General features: G+C 37.4%; 1 protein-coding gene across 1 annotated transcript in view; it reads left to right on the forward strand.

Moving 5' to 3' along the window:
• Positions 1–1,151: 1,151 nt before the first annotated feature.
• Positions 1,152–18,430, forward strand: part of LOC106088101 (protein espinas) — a 214,736-nt gene continuing 197,457 nt past the window's right edge. Inside the window, exon 1 of the mRNA XM_013253412.2 lies at positions 1,152–1,937. The gene's annotated coding sequence lies outside the window, so the exon portion shown is untranslated. The remainder of the gene's footprint in view (positions 1,938–18,430) is intronic.

Here is an 18,430-nt window from a genome sequence, read left to right on the forward strand (position 1 = left end):
TGTTTTGGTATCACTTCCAATAACTTTGCTAAATATGATTTAAATCGGTTCATAATCTGGTATAGCTGTCATATAAACCGATCTTGGATCTTGACTTCTTGAGCCGATGGAGGGCGCAATTCTCATCCGATTTGGAAGAAATTTTGTACAACGGCTTCTCCCATGACCTTCAACATACGTGTCTAATCAATAGCTTGATACAGCTCCCATATAAACCGATTTTTTTGCTTCCACTGATTTTGCTTCTTGAGCCCCTACAAGCCGGAGTTCTTATTCGAATGAACTGAAATATTACACAATGACTTCTACATTGTTCAGCATTCAACTCATTTATGGTCCGAATCGGACTATAACTTGATAAAGCTCCAATAGCATAATAGTTCTTATTCAATATTTTTCGTTTGCCTAAAAAGAGATACCGCGCAAAGAACTCGACAAATGCGATCCATGGTGGAGGGTATATAAGATTCGGCCCGGGCGAACTTAGCACGCTCTTTCTTGTTTTTAGCTTCCTCAGTAGTAAAGGAAGCATGATTTAGCTTCTTAGGAGCATCCACCGCTTAGTACATATGTCTTAGTTGGTACTACATCGCAGCTTCCTATACTGTGCTTTGTGTCACTAGCTTGTCAATCGTCCTGCCGACTTCGACTTTTGGTTTTGCCTGAATGGTGGTTTTATTAACATTCTAATGGGAGTTATTCATATATTTATCACATATATACAAATACCTCAGCCTTTGTTCTTAAGTGAAACCTGTAGATCAGTATATACGGGGGCAATATCAAGATATACCTGTCTGCTCGGCATACTTAAAAACTTGTTGAATTCAAATTTGGATAAAGCCGTTATATCTCTCGGCTTTATTCTATTCCAATCTTTTTGAATATTTGTGGGACATAAGAGAACTTTATTGTGCGCCGGTCAAGTTTTATCCTTTGGTGAGAGCAATACACTAACTCTTCAAACCTTCGAACATTTATTTGTTTACATTCTCATTTAGCCATGAATGAAATGGAAATTCCACCACTTGCTAAGGGAAGAAATCCACCAACGCCGTAGGTCGGCCAACGATAACAACAACATGAGGTTGTTCTAGTGCAGAGCATAACTGAGTTGTGGGTGGCATTGTTTTGGTTTGCACAGACTGTGTGTCTCCGGCAAGAGTGTCCTGCTGTGTGCTTATGAGTTTGTGACTCTGGGACTTCAACCCAACAGCAGCAAACAACACTTGTCGCATCCTTATTTTGAGAATCGTCGACACGACTTTGTTTTGGCCATTCGCAGATTTCCCCAATCAGTTGCGGTTTGAACGTAAAACACGGAGTTACGGCGTTCGCTTTATTCGGTTTTTGAGTCTGTATCGCATTCGAATTTTTTTCTTCTTCCCTTACACTTTGATTTTTTGCGCTTATTGTCCAATAAATTGTTGCTGCCTTTGCCACCGCCACAAAGCTTTGTTTGGCCAACGCTAAGTGCGTTGTTTGTCACAACCACCCATAGGATGTATGATTGCGCGTGTGTGTGTGCGAGTGTTATATCCTTTGGTTCGTTGGTTCCGCTTAACGTAATTTCGGTGCACGTGTTTTTGTGATTGATTTTTGTTCCACATTCCCTGCAGTTAATTAAATAAATTAACTTGAGTTACTAATTGGCAATTAATTGAGAATATGAGGGAATATTCAGTTCAATACAATACTGCAGACCAATATAAGAAAAATGGGAATGAAAGTGAAAAATACGCATGAAGTTTGAATAAAAATCAAAAAATTACTATTACAACAATAATATTTACGAAATGTGAACAAAACAACAAAAGGAAATTCTTTTACTAAAGAAAGTGTTTGATAAGCTTGGATGTAATACTGAGAAAACATTATCGATTGTGCTACCAATGGATTACAATAAACATTCATTTAGTTTGGATTAAATTGAATAGGTGAGTTTAATCTAAAATGATAGAAACTACAAAACGATATGAAATCAATTGAAGTTGGATAGGAGAAACGCGTAGAATGCGTCTATTTTGTTTCAGTTAATCTTAGTTTGGACAAGTGGAATTAATTTCCAGTTAAGTTATAAGGCAAAGTGCAGGCGAATGTTCTCTTCACTATGAAATAATAAGAGTTGAAAAAATGCACGAAATGAAAATTTTACCAATGAACATTCCACTAAGGAACAGGGGTAAAATTCTAACATATCAATCAGTGCAGTCCGATTCAAGTTTTAGCTCAATGATAAGGTGCCTCCTTTTTATAGCCGAGTCCGAACGTCGTGCCGCAGTGCGACACCTCTTTGGAGAGAAGTTTTACATGGCATAGCATCTCACAAATGTTGCCCGCATTAGAAGGGGAATACTGGCGAAATGACAAGAAATAATTTTACAAATTTTTTTTGGTGACATGAAGTTTTCGAATCCCTGATAGTATCCCATAGAAATAAATTCTTTTTGGTTTCATAAAAAACTAATTTTAGGGGGTAAAAACTTTTTCAGTTTAGCGGTACTTTCAGTTAAGCGATAATTCAATTAACCGAATTCAATTGAATAGATAACACCTAAAATTAATGGTTCTTTCGATTAAGTTTCACTTAAGCGGAAGTTTTCATTTCACAGCGCCACAGTAGCCAACGGGACCACTGTAGCTTAGAGCTTAGAACCCGGCGAGAACATTAGACAAATTTTCAGAGGCGGTTGTCTATTCCCTCTTAGGGTTGGTAGTCTATTTTGCTTTCGAAATTGCCGCTGAAATTTTAAATTGTTTCGCGAGTGAATTTGTTTTTGTTTCTATACCAAAACAAGTTTCTTTATCTGCACTTGTTTTCTCTATATTATATATTTTTTCTCAAATAAATGAAGAAAATTAAACCATTGAAACCAATAAAAAAAAAAAAACAAAAACCAGTAAGAAAGGCCAAAGTTCTCTATATCTAATTCTGGACCAATTTTGATGGATGGATTCGGTTGACAAAAGACAACATTATTGCAAACTACCCAAAATCTTACGAAAATATAAATGGAAGCTATATCATAATCTGAACCGGTTTAGAACACACTTCTCTGATATTGTGGTAGTCATCGAGGAAAGCGTTGTGCAAAATTGTTGGCTCTAGAAGTGAAAATCGGGCGCTATACATATATATTAGATACATATATCTTAATCTAAATCGATTTCTATGAAACTCACCAGTAATGTCGGAAGTTATAAGAAAATTCCTCCTGCCAAATTTCGAGAGAATCGGTTTACAAATGAGCACTTTATTGCAATATTTCTCAAAATCGAACGAACATATATATGGGAGCTATATTTAAATCTGAACCGATTTCTATAAAATTCATCAGCAATGTCGAGAGTCATAGGAAAATCCTTCCTGCAAATTTCGAGAGAATCGGTTAGCAAATTACCATTTTATTGCACTATTACCACAAATCTGACGAAAATATATATGGGAGCTATATCCAAATCTGAACCGATTTTTTCCAATTTCAATAGGTATCATCTCTAGGCCAAAAAACATGCCTGTACCAAATTTTTTGACGATCGGATGATAACTGCGACTTCTAATTTGTACACAAATTAAGATGGACAGACAGACGGACATAGCTAAATAAATCGAATCAGAAAGTGATTCTGAGTCGATCGGTGTACTTATCACTGAATCTATCTCTGTTCCTTCTGGGTGCTGGCGACACACGAGGTATTAATTTTAGGAAATCAGCTGTGTTAACTACTCTATTAAATTGGTGTCGCTATGCTGCACTTCGTTAGGGCTCGGCAATAAAAAGGTAATCCCTTATCTTTGAGCTTAAACCTTTATCGAACAGCACTCATTGATATGAGAAGAGTATCGCCGTTGTTCTTTAATGCAATGTTCATGGACAAATTTGCAAAAATAATTGTATTTTTCACTTAAAGGTTTACGGTTATATGATTTGGAAAGTATACAAAAAATGGATTTTGAATTTTGAAGGAGTTGAATCGGTAAAAAATGCAGACATTCTTTCCCTCATCTTTTTATTTTGTTCGTTCAAAAGTGAAATGTAGTGAGTAGTTTTTTATACCCTCTACAATAGGATGGGGGTATACTAATATCGTCTTCCCGTTTGTAACTTATCGAAATATTGATCTGAGACCTAACAAGGTATATATATTCTTGATCGTCTTGACGTTCAAGTCGATTTAGCCATGTCCGTCCGTCCGTCTGTCGAAAGCAATCTAACTTTCGAACGAGTAAAGGTGGGCGCTTGAAATTTTGCACAAATACTACTTATTAGTGCAGATCGGTTCAGATGGTAAATGGGCCATATCGTTCCATGTTTTGGTATAGCTGTCATAAAAACCGGTCTCAGATATTCACTTTTTTAGCCTGTAGATGACGCAATTGTTATCCGATTTGGCTGAAATTTTTCACATAGCGTTTGCTTTTGACTTCCAACAACTGTGCTAAATATGGCTCAAATCGCTTTTTGATCTGATATAATTGTCATATAAATGGATCTCGGGTCTTGACAAGAACAAACAAATTTTGCCCATGAACATTCCACTAAGGAACAGGGGCAAACTTCTCACATATCAATGAGTGCAGTCCGATTCAAGTTTAAGCACAATGATAAGGGGCCTCCTTTTTATAGCCGAGCCCGAACGGCGTGCCGCAGTGCGACACCTCTTTGGAGAGAAGTTTTACATGGCATAGTACCTCACAAATGTTGCCAGGATTAGGAGGGGAAAACCACCGCTGAAAATTTTGACCGATCTCCCAATTCTTATCCGATTTAGCTGTAATTCTGCTCAATGACTTCCACTTCTCCAACATCCAAACCTAGTATGGCATGAATCGGTCCGTAAACTGGTATAGCTTTAATAGCATGGCAAATTTTATCTGTTATTCTTTGTATGCCCATAAAGAGATGCGGGCAAAGAACTTGACAACTGCCTTTCACGACCTAGTCGGTTACGTGTAGGGTTGTCTCGCTGTTAAGAAATATACCAGGGATTCGGAGCGGAGTGGGGCGTGAAGTGGTGCGGAGCAGGCCTATTTTTGCTGGAGCGGGAGCGAAATTTTTTGAACCTGAAGCGGGGCGGCTTCCAATCTCAAAATCCACTACGCTCCAAAAAAAAAAAAAAGTCTTTAAAATACTAATTTTTTTTGGTTTACGAGTTTTTTATTTTGGCGAATTAAAAAAAAACATCTAAAATTAAAAAACTAACATGAGATAACTTTAAAGTTAACTTTCATCAAATCGTTATCAAAAACATATTAGAGAACAGATTTGTACCAATTTTAAAAAGTTTCATCTTAAAGTCAAAACAAGTGCGGTAGGGACGAATCTTGTATAGCATCCACCATTGATGGCATTTGTCAAGTTCTTTTTATAGGCAGAAACTAAAAAGGATCAAGCAACAAACTCCATGAATATTTGTACCCACATATATTCTCGATGGTCGTTAAATTCCTACATGTTTAACGATGTCTGTATGTCTGTCCGTTTGTTGTAATCACGCTACCGCCTTCAAAAATTGAAATATTGACCTTAAATTTGTCGCAGATTCGTATTTTGTCCATCGCAGGTTTAGTTCTTGAACGAACGAAATCGGATCATATCAACATATAGCTGCCATATAGACCAGTCTTCCTGTTAAGGGTCTTAAACCCATAAAAGCCGCAATTATTATCCGATTTTAAAATTTTAAACCAGTAGTTGTACTAAGGCCTCCAGTATAAATGGAAAATGGTCCATATCGGGCCATAGTAAGATATAGCTGCCATATAGACCTTCCTACCAATTTAGAGTCTAAAGCTCATAACAGGCCGTATTTTCCTACTTCGCTGAAATTTAGAGCAGTGATTTAGACTAGATAGGACCACACTTTAATATACATTTGGAACAAGGAGTTACGCTAGGCCAACCGATATCCCGACCGCGAATGGTTGGATACAGCTGCCATATGGACCGATTTGCAAATCTGGGATCTTAAGCCATTAAGTCATTATTTATTAACTGATTTCCTCGAACTATTAAATTATGACTAATATAAACTTTTGGGTACCTGAATCGAATATGATCAAAATCGGCATAGAAGGTTTATAATAAAAAATCATAATAATTATAGTTATTATGGTGGGTCTCCAAAGTTCGGCACGGCCGAACTGGGCCAGCAGAGGGATGCTTAAAGGGGGTATACTATCTCCTCTACTTTGGAATATAACCATTAACTAAGAGCAGATTGCAGAATCTTGTGAGAATCTGAAAGTGGTATGTATTAAAGTTTGTTCGTTATGTGACTCTCCTTCACCACATAATCAAGCTTAATAATACGAAACTATGAAAGAAGTTTTTGAAGAGAAGAAAAAGGTGTAAAAGTGTTTGCGTATATACAAAAAAAATATTCATTAGCCATAAATATACTTTGTGACTAATAAACTTCTATATTAAAAATGTTTGAACTTTATTTACGATAAAATGCCGCCCTCGACTGTCGCAGATCTCTCAACGAGATGGCTGAACACTTCTAAATTCACCTGTTCTGGGTGCCGGGCCACAGAGATATCCCAGATGAGCTTGCGAGACTAGGAACTACCCTACACATTCCAGGGATACTGGAATCTGTGGGTATGCCTCTAGCAACATGTAAGCTAAGTTTTCAGGACCAGGCCCGAAGGACAACGAATGTTAGATGGTCACAAAGAGGGGGCTGTGTGCATTCCAAAACTATGTGGAAGAGACTATAGAACACCTTCTGTGTGTGTCCCGCACTAGAAAAATATAAACAAACCAAAATAAACATATTTTCCAGTAACAAATCGTAGTTTGCTGTAAACGAAGTATTTTTGGCCTAAAAGAAATTTTGAATTTTTGAGTGAAAGAGCCATGCTTTGCCGCAGACGAAGTTCATACAACTATTGCCATGACCAAAATGTAGCAAATTCACCTCCAACGTTCAACATTGGAGGGAAATGTTGCACAGTTTCTATAAAATTAACCTTCCCCAATGAAAAAATTAGTCTGTCGCAAAGATAATCCAAGCGTTTTATTTCTTTGCGTGTATGCTGATGCCGGCTATTTCGGTTAGGGGATCGTTTCGCGGCATCAGAAGGCGCTACGTACGATAGTGAAGTGGTCTAGGCGTAAATTCGTTCAAGACAAATGTTGCACTTTTCAGCTCAATTTACAAATTATCAACAGTTACATCTGTTTCCTTGCGAGGAGAGAATGCGGAACAGGAAATTGAACTTCAAATCAAACATTTTGGAAAGGACAAAAGAGAAAAACCTTGTCCTAAATAACTGAAGGAGCCAAAGGCAAAACTCGTGGTTTTAAACCGCATGCCATGCACTGGCTAAATACTGATATTGGCAGACCTATAATACTATGTGGTGTTATGGTTTCTTGCACGGTGCTACAAAAATCCATCTACTTCTCATTACTCAGGCGAATCCAAAGGATGACTAGTTTGTGCATCACAGCTCCACTGAATACGACATCAGCGGATGCACTGAATTTAATGCTGCACCTAACGCCTTTGGACATCGAGGCTAGACAAATAGCTACGACCACTGCTGAGAGTTTTAGGGAGCTTTGTCTTTAGTCATGTGGCGGCAATGCGGCCATTACCAAATTTCATGCTTGAGGGCAAGCTTCAAACATTATAATGTTCAAAAACTTTTATTGAAGTTATGGTTATATATGTGTTTTATGAACTTCTTCTTAGAAATGCCTATAAAACACGTTGCTATAAATTCCACTTATATTAATATTAATGTAGGAATGGCCAGACACTGTGCACTGGAGTGCCCTAGGTATCACAATACTTTTTTTCACTCAAACAAATTTGAACATTTCTCGAATTTTGCAAATGCAAATGTTGCATATTCTCGTCAAAAACTTCTTTCATAGTTTCGTATTGATTATATGGTGAAGGAGAGTCACATAACGAACTAACTTTAATACATACCACGTTCAGATTTTCACAAGATTCTGCAATCTGCTCTTAGCACATATTAATCTTTTCAGAGACTGCCATCAGAGACATAACCTTTACTTTTTACTCGTTTCAAAGCCAACCAACACTAAATTGGAGTAATAAATTATTAAATTTAATTAAATGACAACGGTATAAAGCGGAAAACACATCCACTTGACTGCAAGCAACAACGTATAAGAGTTGGATTTGGATTGTGTTTGTGTGTATGTATATATGTGGGTTTGGATATGCATTTACATGAATGTCCTTGTGTGCTTTCGTAGAAGAAAGTGTTATATAAAACCAGCTATAAGTTCATAAAGGATAATGGGGCTAATAACTAAAATCACAGCTAAAAAGTAACACACCAAAAAATGTTTATGCATGAATACTTCGCTTTGATGGTAAAATATTCACACATGTAACAGGGTGTACCGTTAGAGCTTAGTGGCGCCGTTTATTATTGTCCCTGGAAGAGAAAGGTGTTGAAGTGGAGGCGTTTGCTGAAAATGTGCCTATTCCGGTTAAGGAAAGTTTCCCGGAACTCCTAGAGTTATATTTCAGTAGGATCTTCGTTGAACAGCGAAATGGACTACAAAAAATGGGTTCGGCGTAAATCTGTTCTAGACGGAAGATGTTGTTTTCAGCAGAAGATACAAGTTACCCACAGTAGCTGCTGTTCCATATGCAGAGAAAAGCAATATTCCTGGTTGTTTTGCTTGACAAGCAGTAATTTCAAATAAAACATTGTGGAAAGCGCAATAAAAGGAACTCTTGTTCCATACACCTGCTAGAGAGCCAGGCAAAAATTATTGGTTTAAACTGCGTGCCATGCACTGGTTGCATACTACAGTTGTCAGGCCTGTAATGCTATTTGATGTTGTGGTCTGGTGAACGGCGCTTTAAAAGTCAGTCTAATATTTAATACTCAACCGGATCCAAAGGATTGCTCATTAGTGCATCATAGCCGCCCTGAGGACGACACCACATTAATGCTACACCTAATGCCTCTGGATATTGCGGCTAGACAAATTTCTCTTTGGTCATGCGGCGGCTACGGACATTGTGTTATCCTTGATGCAATGTCCGATGTATTAGGCAGTGTGGTTCCTGATAGAACCGATTGGAAATACAATATCCCTGAAAATAGCAGTTAAATAGATGGCTAAGATTAAAGATTAACGATTAAATCTCTAAGAAACGTATTTCTGAGTTAATAATCTGCCCTCGTTTGTTGCAGATCTTTTACCGAGATGGCTGAATAGTTAAAAGATTACATTTTGGGTGCTGGCCCCGGAATATTCCAGGGATTGTAGATCAGACGAGCCAGACTATGAACTGCTTTACTGACTCCAGAGGATCTGTAATCTAAAGATAACGAATTGCAGTTGTTCATAAAATTGGGATTGTGAGCGTTCTAAAATTATGTGGCGCAATGGAAGGGAACGTTCTTTTTGCAGGCGAACTCCAAACGACATACCTATAGCTCACCGGCGAACATTTTTTTTGTTGTTCTCGCTGAGAATCGAGTCTTCGGCAGAAATATAAAGTTAAATACCAACTAATGCGTACATATCAACTACATCCGAATATGGACCGATTCTGATTGCTGTGTTCCATGATATTACTACTCACTACTCCAAATTTTATAGAAGTCGTTATATCCATTTATATTCTCATTTATATGTATAGGAGCACTGCGGGCTTTAACAGACCGGTTTTCACAATAAACTTTTTACTGATGGATAAAATTTGGAAAAAGTTAATTGATTGCAATAAACTAGATGTCAGCGTATCCCTACGTTATAAGGATATTTTGTGTGTGAGGTCAACAATCCTGCTCACTGGATTAATTGGATCATAACAGTTCATGGGCAACATTTGTAATTGTTTGTTGTATATCATGATTACCGCAGACAGGCTAGTAGCCGGCCATTGCTAGATCGTCCTAGAATTTACGGAAGACCACAAATATACCTACTCTATATGTTCGGAAACGGATATTGCAATGTGTTGAAAAGAAAATTGCAAAATTAATATATCCCCATCCTATGTCAGGTAAACTAGGATACTTTTGTCATTACAAAGGAGTGCTGTCCGATATTAGTTTAAGCTCTATGATAAGGGACCTTTTAATTGCATATCAATGTTTACACTGAAAAAATTGTTGTCCTCATTTTAAAGATTCGAGCCAAAGATTAGCTAACTTTATTTAAGGATGGTAAATTTTCAAACTTTTTAAGGGACCGTTCCCTTCGGTAAAAAATATTATCGTTATTGTCGTTAAGGATGTTTTATTTTAAATGGAGGGCTAACAAATCATTAAATTTGCTTCATGATATTAAAGACACAAATCTAAAATAAAGGTTAAAATATCGTTAAAATCTAAGAAGTTGATTGGTATAAGACAACAGTGAACCGTAGTTAAAGACTCAAGATAGCCTTACAAATATAAGAGTCTTTAAATGTTTTTTAAGTTTTTGAAAAAAGAATTTTCAAAAAATAATAATTGAACGGTCAACAATGAGGTAAATAAGAATCAATTAGCGATCAAAATTTGAAACGGATAGTCATGTCCGTTGGCAAATAGGAAATTAAAATTTAAAGATAGCATAACCAAGATCGGTTTATATGGCAGTTATGTCAGGTTATGGATCGATTGGGACCATACTTAGCATATTTATTGAAAGTCATAACAAAACACCGTACTTCAAATTTTAGCATATTTATTTTAAAGTTTTTCTCTTTGGATCGTTTTCATTACTAAAATACTACGAATAAGGAAATATCTTTAATTTTGGGCCAACTTTTTTTCAGTGCACGATTTGTTGTTCTATCCCTAAAATAACGAAAAGAACTGTGTAAACTCCCGTCCTTCAAAGATCTCCGTCTTTTAACATAAAATATTCATACAGTTTATACAATGAATCCTGGCAGATACGAGTTGAGATGGGATAATATGCTTAAAATCCTAATATATAATGCAAATTGAAAAATAATTTAATATAAGTTGAAAACACTGTAAGAACATCTACGTAATGTCAGGATCATCCTTGCTTCTATTTGGATCTTTTGGCGGCTTCCTCTTCCCTCTTAGACTTGACATGAACATTCCAAAAAAGGACATCGAGCAAACTTTTACCATATGTTCGATATAAGTTTAAGCTTAATAATAAGGGACCTCTTTTTTATTGCCGTGTCCGAACCCCTTGCTGCAGAGCGACCATTTAGTGGAGAAGTTAACACTATCCACCGTGTTAACCTATGGTAAGTGTCGTTATCACTGGGAGGGGAAACTACAGCTGAAAACTTTTTCTGATGGACAATCCGCGATTTGAACGCAGGCGATTAGCGTCAGAGGCATACATGCTAACTTCTGTTCAACTGTGGCCCTATCCTATGGAGAGTGATGTGTTAAAAAACATCGTCCTTCCACCATGGATCGTATTTGTCGAGTTCTTTGAGCGGTATTATAGTGTTATCATGGAGTAATATTACAGTCCGTTCGGATAAGAATTGCACCCTCTAGTGGATCAAGAAGTTAAGATCCAAGTTGGGTTATTTGACAGCTATATCAATGCATGAGGCCACGGTCGCGCAGAGGTTAGCATGTCCGCCTATGACGCTGAACGCCTGCGTTCTAATCCTGGCGAAACCATCAGAAAAATTTTCAGAGGTGGTCTTCCTCCCCTAATGCTGGCAACATTTGTGAGGTACTATGCCATGTAAAACTTCTCTCCAAAGAGGTGTCGCACTGCGGCACGCCGTTCAGACTCGGCTATAAAAAGGAGGCCTCTTATCATTGAGCTTAAACTTGAATCGGACTGCACTCATTGGTATGTGAGAAGTTCGCCCCTGTTCCTTAGTGGAATATTCATGGGCAAAATTTGCCCAAGTTATGAACCAATTTGAACCATATTTGGAACAGTTGTTGGAAGTCATAAAATGGAAATTTCAAGTGAAAAATTTTATCCAAATCGGATTAGAATTGCAACCTCTAGTGGCTCAAGAAAATCCAAGATCGGTTTATATGGCAGCTATATCAGGTTATGAACCGATTTGAACCATACTTAGCACGTTTGTTGGAAGTCAAAACAAAATACCTTAGCCGAATTTTAGCCAAATCGGTTACGAATTGCACCCTCTAGTTGCCCGAAAAGTCAAGACCCAAATCGGTTTATATGGCAGCTATATCAGTTTATGGACCGATTTAAACCATACATAGCACATCTGTTTGAAACCATAAGTGAACACTTCATGCAAAATTTTAGCAAACTCGGATAAGAATTGCGCCATCTGGTGGCTCAAGAAAATCCAAGATCGGTTTATATGGCAGTTATATCAGGTTATGGATCGATTTGGAACATACTTAGCACATTTAGTGGAAGTCATAACAAATCACCGTACGTCAAATTTTAGCCAAATCGGATAAGAATTGCGCCATCTAGTGGCTCAAGAAGTCAAGATCGCTTTATATGGCAGAATTATCAAAACATGGACCTACATGGTCCATTTGCAATCCCAACTGACCTACACTGAAGTATTTGTGCAAAAGTTCAAGCGCCTAGCTTTACTCCTTCAAGAGCTAGCGTGCTTTCGACAGACGAACGAACGGACAGACGGACGGACATGTGTAGATCGACTTAAAATGGCATGACCATCTGGAATATATATTCTTTATGAGTTCATAGACGAATATTTCGAGGTGTTACAAACGGAAAGCCGAAATTAGTATTTCCCTGTCCTATGGTGGAGGGTATAAATATTATCTTAGCCCTACAATATATTTAATCAATTTTTACTCAGACTCTAGATAATACAAAATTATAGGTTTTAAATTCTTTTCCCAAGTTTTTTGCCTGTTAGGGCGAATATCATTAGATTTCACAATTTTTCGTTGTCTTTGGTAAGAAAACAGATCATTTCCATCATTTTAGGTGTGGAGGCTTCAAGGGCGTACTTATATGGAATATACCGCGAAAACGTGTCTACGATATAAGCGCAAGGCTAACACAAGTTTTGACCTCTTTTACACTAGCTGTTCTCTTCCACCGCATGTGTTTTCTTTATAGTGATAGACTTGTTTTTTTATACGACTACGTGGGATCCAAGTTATATTGATGCCTTCGAACGCTAGACAAATTTAATTTCGAGTTTTTGATGCCTTTGAAATCTTAATAATAAATGCATCGCGGGACACTCTATTAATTTATAACACATAAAACCTGGGCCTGTTAGGCGCAGGATAATTCGAAGGAGCTTCGGGTATATGTACACACGCACTCAACCACCAAATTTCATTTTGAGGTTTTGCAATAGTGCGGTTTACGTACAAATACAAAGGAGCGTTAGTGTGGATGTAGTCGAGATAATTAGGATTTTAATAATTTATAAGAAACCCCTGTGAGGGGCAACAGAGAGAGTGAGAATCGTGAAGACTTAACTACTACCGTTAAAATCCAGGCGGAAGCGAAAATGTGAATGGCGGCATAAAACTCACAATTGTTGAATATTGAAGGGAGTGGGCGGGTGTATGTGTAGATGGGTGGCTGGGAGTATGTTAAACACCTTTTATGTGATGATGATGGAAAAGTATTGTGTGTTGTTTTTGTTGACAACAACAGTGTGAGTGAGTGGATAATTGGTTGTGGGGTGGTTTTGCTGGGCACAGGGTGCGGGGCCACATATGAAAGGTTATGATGAAGACAATGATTAAAGATTATAAATGTTTACGATGTCAAAGACACCCAACAGCAACAATTTGACTTTATTTAGGATATGTCTACGTCATTTGAATATTTCATAATAATTTCTAATGAGTTGTCATCCTCCAGCTTTTCAAAAATTTCCGTTTTGAAGCATTAATTGTTTTAATTTCAGCTCCAAGATGTTTTTACATGGAAGAGTGGAGTTATGTGCAATGTATGTGACATGATGTTGCCAGAGGCAAATATAAATTATCAACTAATATATCAGAAAAATTTAAAAAAGCTGTTCGGCCAGGCCAACTATTTGTATTAGATAAAACTAGCCTAAGCGGTCTTAAACCATGTTTGGATTTTTGGTCAGCACATTTTCTTAACATCTGATAATTTCTTATTGAAATTATAAAATTTAGAAGTAATTTAAAAAAATCGTTTCACAAACTTAATTGCTGACCGCAATGTATGTGCTGAACACAACATCAATGCTTACCACAATAAAAACGCTGTCAAAAATGTCACTGACTGTTGACAAATAAAAACCGCATAAATCGTAGTGGAAACGGGTTTTGGACTTTATCTCTAATAAAGTGGATTTGGGCTCTAGTGGAAATATGGTTTAATAAATCCTGTTTTGAAGTGAGAATATTTCGCCCTGAACGTGGATATCGGATTCGTTTTCTGCCTACAAGTACCTTTCATTTGAGTCCTAAATTGCCACGGTGGGTTTTTTGTCCGATTTGGAGGGTATTTTGGGGTGAAGTTGTCAACCAGACTCTTGGCCCTTAATTTAAATATAAGGTTTGTGATCGAATACTTGTTATATGAATCCCACATTATCATGACTAGTAAAAAAGACCTGGAGGTGGAGGTGTTTTTGGGGTGAGGTGGACCTCCAAATAACTGTCAATTGAGCCTCATTTTGTAATGATCAGTAAATACAGTGAACTCGCGATAATTTGAGCTAATAAAAAACCAAGCCAACTCACTTTTGTAAGATTGTTCATATTATCCCTTTAATATTGTGTTTCCCATAAAAAAGGAGTTTCTTACGTTAAATTTATTGTTAACTGGATTTAATATAGAAGCGTTAATTATTGAAACAAAATTTGTTATGTAAAGGATTGGGTGATTTCCTTTTGCTGAATTATCTGTAAACCGACATGCTCTCTTAATTGTCTCAATACTCTCAAATCTTGTTGATCAACGATTTCGCTTTCGGCCCATTCTAATGCTTTGTTAACATTTCGACAGCTTCTTTGGATTTTCGAGTTCTTTTTGGCTCCTCCATATAATCGCCTTCATCGGAAAGTTCTTCCTCCATCTAAGACCCCATAAAGTATAAATTCTTGATCGTCATGACATTTAAAGTCGATTTAGCCATGTCCATCCGTCCGTCTGTCTGTCGAAAGCACGCTAACTTTTCATAACCTGATATAGCTGCGATATAAACCGATCTGGGATGTTGAATTCTCGAACCTCTAGGACGCGCAATTCTTATCCGATTTGGCTAAAATTTGGCATGAGGTTTTTTGTTAGGACTTCCAACAACTGTGTTTAATATAGTTCAACTTGGTGCATAACCTGATATAGCTCGCATATAAACCGATCTCCCGATTATACAATTCTTATTCGATTTGGCTGAAATTTTGTATAACTGCTTCTCCCAAAGACCTTCAACATATGCGTCAAATACGTGCTGAATCGGTCTGTAGCCTGATACATCTCCCATATAAACCAGTCTCTCGATTTTACTTCATAAGCTCCTAAAGGGTGCAATTTTTATCCGAGTTAGGTGAAATTTTACAGAATAAATTTTACTATGGTCTTCCACATTCAGTGTAATTATGGTCCAAATCGGACCATAGCTTGATATAGCCACAATAACTTAGCAATACTTATCCATTATGCATTGTTTATCTAATAAGATATACCGAGCAAAGAACTCGACAAACGCGATCCATGGTGGGGGATATATATGCTGAACTTAGCACGCTTTTACTTGTTTATAATACAAACCTGTGGCAGCAGAATTCTGAAAAGTTGAAGTTTCTTCCCATTCAATCACACTAATGGTTAAGTTGTTCCAAAGAACACTTTAAATAATATCATATATGTATATAGCTGCCATATAAACCGATCACCCGACAAAAGGTTTTGGGTCCACAAATGGCATCAATTTCGCTGAAATTTTAAACAGTGTGTAACACTAGACCCCTCAATATAGGTGTAAAATTTGATACAGACAGGACTTTGTTTGGATATAGCTGAGATATAGACAGATCTCACGTTCTGGAACAACAAAAAGCGCATTTATTACGGAATGTCATTAAAATTTAAAATAGTGAGTTACATAACAGCTCTCGGTATTTTTGCCGAATTTAGTCTAGATCGGATCATGTTTGGATATAACTGCTACATAGACCGATTTCCCGATATAAGGTTTTTGGTCCATAAAAGAGTCATTTATTTTTCGATTTGTGTAAAATTTGGAACAATGTTTGGATATAACTGCTACATAGACCGATTTCCCGATATAAGGTTTTTGGTCCATAAAAGAGTCATTTATTTTTCGATTTGTGTAAAATTTGGAACAATGGGACAAATACAACTCGCTGTTTCAAACTTCGGCGAAATTGTTGTGCCAAGTCAGGACTATATGGCGGATGACTCATCAAATCGATGTTTTGAGTGCAGTTGTTTAAGCCGATGTGTGAGAGCTCTCATTGTCGCGGTGAGGAGTGATCCGTCTTCGGTGGTTGGTTTTCCTGATTTTTTGGAAAACAAATGGTTGTGTGCCACTCAGAATTAACTGTTTTGCGTGGTTCTATTGGTACGATTGCGACATGTCCAATTTTTCCGAAAAAAACAGGCGATCATTTCCTTGGAAGTGCTTCTTGCACGAGCAACATTAGTTGGCTTAGGCTCATCTTGAAACACCCATACAGTCGACTGCTGTTTACTTTTGCGCTCATACTCGTAAATCCTCGATTCATCACCTGTCACGATATCATAAACGTGTTTCGAGCATCGCGATCGTATTTTTGGAGCATTTCTTTCGACTAATCGACACGAGCCTTTTTTTGAGCGATTGACAATTTATGTGGGATCCAACGCGAACAAAATTTTTTGACCGTCAAATGTTCATGCAATATTGAGTGTATGCTGGTCCCAATAATACCTAAGGTTGTCTCACGATAGGTCACATGATGATCTTGCAATATCAGTTGGCGCACAGCATCAATGGTTTTTGGAACAACAACTGATTGTGGACGACCTTCACGAAATTCATCTTGGAGTGAACTACGACCTCGGTTGAATTAACCATACCATCGATAAACACTGGTCCTTGATGGAGCTTCATCGCCAAAAATGAAATAAGGTTCGATGCACTGTTGTTGAGTAAATCCACGTCGAAAGTTGTAAAAAATAATCGCACAAAAATATTCACGTTTTAATTCCATTTTTTAGGCGCGATTGTTGTCCAATCCCGATATTTAAAAAGCAACCCTCATAATTCTGCTGCAGCTGGGTTGCCAACAAAATGTAATGTAAATTAAATGAAAATAGCACGAAAACCGGAGGATAAAACTATGCATCCTTTGAATTCATTACGATTAGTATTCGCAAAGTTTCATGGAAATCGGAACAGTCCTGAATATTTTTTCAATGTATGTTTTAACAATAAGGCTATATATACCTTACTTACCTACACTGACATGGTACTAAATTTTGAGAGATCTCTATCCATGTCTCTTTTTCCATGAGAGTTTTGATCAGCTTAAGCTAAAAAAGGGTTGTTTTTCACAAAAGGATCAAGCCATTATCATTCAGACGTTAGCGCTATCCATTTAGAAGAACACATCTTTACCAGTTTCAGCCTAATATTTTTATACCCTCCACCATAAGATGGGGGGTATACTAATTTCGTCATTCTGATTGTAACTACTCGAAATATTCGTCGGAGACCCCATAAAGTATATATATTCTTGATCGTCGTGAAATTTTATGTCGATCTAGCCATGTCCGTCCGTCCGTCTGTCTGTCTGTCGAAAGCACGCTAACTTCCGAAGGAGTAAAGCTAGCCCCTTGAAATTTTGCACAAATACTTCTTATTAGTGTAGGTCGGCTGGTATTGTAAATGGGCCATATCGGTCCATGTTTTGATATAGCTGCCATATAAACCGATGTTGGGTCTTGACTTCTTGAGCCTCTAGAGTGCGCAATTCTTATCCGATTGGAATGAAATTTTGCACGACGTGTTTTGTTATGATATCCAACAACTGTGCCAAGTATGGTTCAAATCGGTCCATAACCTTATATAGCTGTCATATAAACCGATCTTGGGTCTTGACTTCTTGAGCCTCTAGAGGGCGCAATTCTTATCCAATTTGAATGAATTTTGGCACGTAGTATTTTGTTATGATATCCAACAACTCTGCCAAATATGGTTCAAATCGGTTCATAACCTGATATAGCTGTCATATAAACAGATCTTGGGTCTTGACTTCTTGAGCTTCTAGAGGGCGCAATTTCTATCCGATTTGGCTGAAATTTCGCAAGACGTTTTTTATTGTTATTTTCAACAACTATGTCAAATAAAGTACAAGTCGGTTCATAACCTGATATAGCTGCCGTATAAACCGATCTGGGATCTTGACTTCTTGAGCCTCTAGAGGTCGCAATTATTATCCGATTTGCCTGAAATTTTGTACGACGGATTCTCTCATGACCATTAACATACCTGTTTATTATGGTCTGAATCAGTC

This window comes from Stomoxys calcitrans, chromosome 5, assembly GCF_963082655.1.
Source record: "Stomoxys calcitrans chromosome 5, idStoCalc2.1, whole genome shotgun sequence".
In the NCBI taxonomy this organism is placed as follows: Eukaryota; Metazoa; Arthropoda; class Insecta; order Diptera; family Muscidae; genus Stomoxys; species Stomoxys calcitrans.